We start from the raw sequence: 5,699 nt of genomic DNA on the forward strand, positions 1-5,699 counted from the left end.
ACAAACTTCAAAAGGAATTATGTATTTTATAACTTTTATACGTTTTTTAAAAGTGACAAATGGTTACCAATTTTATTCAAACTCACTTCAAGAAAGCTGAAGTTATTGAAAAATGGAAACTTAAATTAAAAGTGGTAAAACGTGGTGGTAAGTATACTTACCACGGCCTTCTAAAGGGTTAAAAAACATAAATGGAAATGGATTGGTCATGTTCTACGTAAACCTGAAAAATTTAAAGTAAAACAAGTGCTTATTGGAACCCTAAGGGCAATTGAAAAAGAGGAAGACCTAGAAAATACTTGTAGCAGGACGATTCTAAGTGATTTGAAAACAGGAAGAGAAGCAAAATATCTGACTACTAATAGAGTGAGATGGAGAGCTGTTATAGAAACCCTAAGCACCAATTCGGGGTGAAGAGAAATATGTATACGTATGTATTTAAAAAAGTTTTGTATCAAAGTTACGGGGGGTTTTTTAAAATAAAATTGGTTTAACAATAATAAGTAATCTAAGCTAAATTCTTGCTTAAAAAAATAAAAATAATTTCTTTTAATCAGTTTTCATAATTGCAGAAGTTGCTATTTTGGGTAATATTTTCCTAAATAAGGAAAATAATTGATAAAATAATCAAGAAAATAAGCGCAGCGAGTTGCATTGATTGTCATTTTTTTTAAAAAGAATTGCATTTTATATCTAAAAAACATTTTAGGATCTCCCCTTTTAGGATAAAGGAATCGAGAAAATAAACGCAGCAAGTTGCATTGATTGTCAGTTTTTCTTTAAAAAGAATTGTATTTTATATTTTAAACACATTATAGGATTTCCCCTTTTAGAATAAAAGAATCAAGAAAATAAACGCTGCGAGTTGTACTTATTGTTGTTTTTTCCTTAAAAAATTGCATTTTATAATTTCAAGAACATTTTAGAAATTCTCCTTTTCTTGGATAATAAAAAAAAATCAAGAAAATAAACGCAGCGAGTTGCACTGATTGTCATTTTTTTTTCTCGAAATTGTATTTAATATTTTTAAAACATTTTAGGATTTCCCCTTTTAGGATGAGAGAATCAAGAAAATAAAAGCAGCAGGTTGCATTGATTGTCAATTTTTTTTTTTTTAAAAAATTGAATTTTATATTTTTAAAAACGTTTTAAGATTTCCTCTTTTCGCTTCTATTTGTGATGCTATTTTTTGTTTTCGGGACTATGAAAATATTTTTTTTTTATTTTACTTAATAATTCTTAATAATCGAATAAGAATTTCAACTCAACTTTCAACAGGCAATAGAATACAATGACCAATAGAATACGTTTCACAAAAAGAGATATGATGCTAAAAACCTTTTAAGACAGAACGTGATCAGCTTTAACACTATTTGTCACCACACATACATAGAATTTTTTATGTCATGTTCCATAATATTTATTCACGAAGTTTGAACCTAAACTCACAGCTGTGCCATACAGTAATCAATGAAGCGATAAAAGAATATAACTTTAATATCTTCCTCCTCAGAATAAGAGAAATATGGTTATTCATAAAGATTTATAGTCACAAATACCTTATGACTTGGTTTATTCAAAAAAGGAATCTTTATAATTAAGATTGTTAAATAGGTTTAAATAAGAAAAACCCATATTTATTAAAATATTCAAAGTTACTAAAAATAGTTTCAAACTTTTTGACATTTTTTTAGAAAGGTTTAAGACAGGTTTGTTTAAAATGTTTTAAGTTTTTGTGAGCCTTCTCTTGCAATCTTGGAGTTTAGGTTAAATGTTCAGTTTATATTTTGAAATTATTTATTGATTCCAGATTTATAATCACAAATGTCTTGTGGTTAATCTAATTTTAAAAAAATATATGCACTACCAAACTACATAACTACCAAAAATAGTTTCAAACTTTTTGACACTTTTTTTAATGTTTTTAGTTTTTGTGAGCCTTCTCTTGCAATCTTGGAATTTAGGTTAAATGTTGAGTTTATATTTTGAAATTATTTATTGATTTTAGATTTATAATCACAAATGTCTAGTGGTTAATCTAATTTTAAAAAAATTACCTTAAAATTAAATTCGGGTAGTTAAATGTGTTTAAATAAGTAAGACAAAGTTTGATTCAAATATTAAAAACAGCACAAAAAATTGTTAAACGTTTAGGTACATTTCTCCGTAAAAAGGATTTTAAACTAATTTGTCTATAGTATTTTTAGTTACAAAGAGTTTTCCTTTGCCTTCTTGGATTAGGATAGTTACATATATTTAAATAAGAGCTAAGGCAAAATATTAAAAACTACTGAAAATATTTTCAAACGTAAAAACATTTCTCCATAAAAAGAATTCAAAACTGACTTGTCTAAAATATGTGCCATACAGTAACTAAGTTGTTAAGAACCTTCTCTTAACATCTTGGAATAAAACAATAAATATGTTGAGAGTTAAGGTAAAATATTGAAAATAGTTTCAAACGGTTAGACACATTTCTGCGTAAAAAGAGTTCAAAATTGATTTAAAATATATTTAATTGTTAGGAGACTTCTCTTGAAATTTCGGGTTAGGATAGTTAAATATATTTAAATAAAGCTTGGGTAAAATATTGAAAACTACTGAAAATATTTTCAAACGTAAAAGCATTTCTCCATAAAATAAATATGTTGAGAGTTAAGGTAAAATATTGAAAACTACTGAACATAGTTTCAAACGGTTAAGGCTTGGTTTCTTAGGACAGGACGCCGTCAGCTGGAAATCAGCGTTAACCTCTGATTGGTTCATTTGTGAGTTTGATAGTATACGTCATCGAACGCTCATCTAGAACTACAATTGCCGTCCAACTCAACTGCAGTTGGATTACAGCGTGACGTTAACCACAGAAGCAATGGCGGAAAACATCCAACAGCACATTGAAATCAGCCAAGATTTTGATTTTGACATTAAACATAGCTTCTTCATTAAACATAGCAGTCTTCATTTAGCTCAGCTATAATGTGTTTTTTCTTGGACAAAGTCATTATTTGCTCTCTAAAACACTGGTCGACAATAACAAAATCAATGCAAATTCAAATTAAATATTTGTTTACGTTATTAACGCATGCGCAATGAGAGATAATGTCTGCGTTAGACCGACTGCTCACGCTGAGCTAACAAAAAAGTATTTTTTTGGCGTCAGATCTACGTCAACTTTCCGCTGACGCCCAGATAAGGCGCTAGTTCTAAGAAACCAGGTCTTGAGCTAACAAACCAGTATTTTGTTGGCGTCAGCGTGACGTTGACGTCACGCCGACGCCCAGATAAGGCGCTTGTCCTAAGAAACCAGACCTTCAGGCACATTTCTGCGTAAAAAGAGTTCAAAATTGATATACTTAAAATATTTTTAATTGTTAGGAGACATCTCTTGAAATTTCGAGTTAGGATAGTTAAATATTTTTAAATATAGTTTAGGTAAAAGAGTGAAAACCGCTGAAAATATTTTCAAACTTAAAAACATTTCTCCATAAAAAGAATTTAAAACAGACTTGTCTAAAATATTTTTAGTCGCTACGAACCTACTCTTAACATCTTGGATTAAAACAATAAATATGTTGAGAGTTATGGTAAAATATTGAAAACTGCTGAAAATAGTTTCAAACGGTTAGGCACATTTCTGCGTAAAAAGAGTTCAAAATTGATATATGTAAAATATTTTTAATTTTTAGGAGACTCTTGCAATTTCGGGTGAGGATAGTTAAATATATTTAAATAAAGTTTAGGTAAAATGTTGAAAACTACTGAAAATATTTTCAAACGTAAAAACATTTCTCCATAAAAAGAATTTAAAACTGACTTGTCTAAAATATTTTTAGTTGTTAAGAGCCTTCTCTCGCCATCTAGGGTTTGGATAGTTAAACATGTTTAAAGTTAAGTGTAAATTTTGAAAACTACTGAAAATAGTTACAAGCGTTTAAGCACTTTTATTCCTTAAAAAGGCTTAAAACTTTTTTTAGTTGTTAAGAGCCTACCAACTACTACACTTTATGCAAAATATTTTATATAGTGGTAGACATTTGCAAATCAAAGCTTTCAGAATTCCCGATAATTTTGCCAACATTTTAAAAGCCTCACCGCGATAGAGCTGGAACAAAGTGGCGTTCCATATGAAATTTTAAATCATTTATGTGCAGTGGTGTGGAGAATGTTTAAATGAATAAAAAATAATGCTTTAAAACATAAATATAGCTACCACTAGAATATTTTGTACAAAAAGAGGGAAAGTTGGCAGCCCGCTTTCATCTATAACTTCCTATATCATTGTAATGAAAACAAATAGGGCTTTAGTAGGAATTTATAAAGTTTTATTTCCAAATATCTACTGACTCGTTGATGCCTAGACTTCCTTTCAGGACAAGTGATATTTTTATTAAAAAGGTAGCTGCGGCATCAGCACGATTTCATTATTCATCCTTTTTCTTGCTCAAGCGAACCATCTGTATTCACCATAAAATATTTATAATACAAACTTTTGTACATATAAAGGGAATTATGTATACATTCTTCTTTTTTAATTTAGACACGAAGCTTATATTGCCTTAATTTAAATGTAAAAATTTAATTATTTTTAAAGAGGGGGAATTTTTTTGCGTGACCTCACTATTGAAATTCGTTCATACATACAATAGGAATTTATTTTATTATACAATGGGGGCAAATACAATAGGAATTTATTTTATTATTATTTTAAGTTACGTAATTTGAAATAAAAATATTGTAAAAGCTAATTTCTTTCATTTTTCACTAAATTTTTTAAATATGTTAATTAATGGGAATTTAGTTCCTATGGCTACCTTTCCAGTGCATCTTAATTGCATTTATTTTGTTATTATCACTATTAATTTCTATAGACGAAAATTTAAACATTCCATAATCCTTACGAAATGTGACAACTTTATATTTACGGCATTAATAATTAAAAATATATTTGATAAGCTGATGCTTCTGCAAATAAATATAAAATTTTTAAATTGCTTTCTCGTAAAAGTGGTAGATTCATATAGGTATCTTATTAATATGATAAATTATAAACACAGCTAAATCAAATTGGATAAGTTGTTTTTTAATTTTATGTGTGATGTGCTCATTTTTAATACAATTAAGTATGAAAATGTTAGTTTTAACAACAAAAATATATAATATTTAACGATATTTCAATTTACTTCAAGCGTGAAAGAAAAATTAAACAACTGTGCTTAATACGACAAAAAGGGAAAATTAAAATGCAACAGATGTTTTATAAGATTTTAAGAAGCATTTTAATTTTATTAATTATTTTTAAAAGAAATAATTATGATTTAATTTGTTCTTAAAAAATAAATTATGATTAATTTCCCTTTACTCATTGCAAACGGGTCACGTAAAAATACGTTTTAGAAATTTCTACAATCCATACAAAAGTTTAAAAAGTGGTAACAAAACTACTTTGTTTTACCTCTGTTTTTCGTAGAAACTATCCATTCATAATTACTACAAATATAATTCGTAATAACTACTTTCAGAACCAGATTCATTCATGATTGCCACAACCTAAAACACATAATTTAAAGAAAAGAAAAAATATCAAATAAAGTTTTCTTTCAGCAAAATTCTTAAGAATGTGGACATTTCTTAATTTCACAGGTATAATTGGTTAAAGAAGGAATAAAGTCTTTCATTTATAAGTGAACTCGTATGACTTA

The sequence above is a fragment of the Parasteatoda tepidariorum genome, chromosome X2 (assembly GCF_043381705.1).
Source record: "Parasteatoda tepidariorum isolate YZ-2023 chromosome X2, CAS_Ptep_4.0, whole genome shotgun sequence".
NCBI lineage: Eukaryota > Metazoa > Arthropoda > Arachnida > Araneae > Theridiidae > Parasteatoda > Parasteatoda tepidariorum.